General features: G+C 26.2%; 1 protein-coding gene across 1 annotated transcript in view; it reads right to left on the bottom strand.

The window, feature by feature from the left end:
- The window catches only part of LOC119592276 (probable medium-chain specific acyl-CoA dehydrogenase 1, mitochondrial), a gene marked incomplete in the record, with an annotated part of 18,006 nt that overhangs the window by 2,368 nt on the left and 15,432 nt on the right, over positions 1–206 (bottom strand).

Here is a 206-nt window from a genome sequence, read left to right as displayed (position 1 = left end):
TAAAGTTATTACTTTGTGGAGTGTGTGGCACTTCATGTAAAATGAATGTGATACCACAAACTTTTCTTTTCTTATTTTAAATATTTTTTGAAAGCTAAATATTTGTACGAAAACATATTCGACAAAGAAAAGAAGAGAGAGAAAAAATAACACACCTAACTAATAGATAAAAAAAAAACGTACACAAAAAGAGACAATAAAAACGA

Source organism: Penaeus monodon, chromosome 30 (genome assembly GCF_015228065.2).
Source record: "Penaeus monodon isolate SGIC_2016 chromosome 30, NSTDA_Pmon_1, whole genome shotgun sequence".
NCBI lineage: Eukaryota > Metazoa > Arthropoda > Malacostraca > Decapoda > Penaeidae > Penaeus > Penaeus monodon.
Note: the sequence above shows the minus strand (reverse complement) of the source record. Positions and strands in the feature narration are given on the sequence as shown.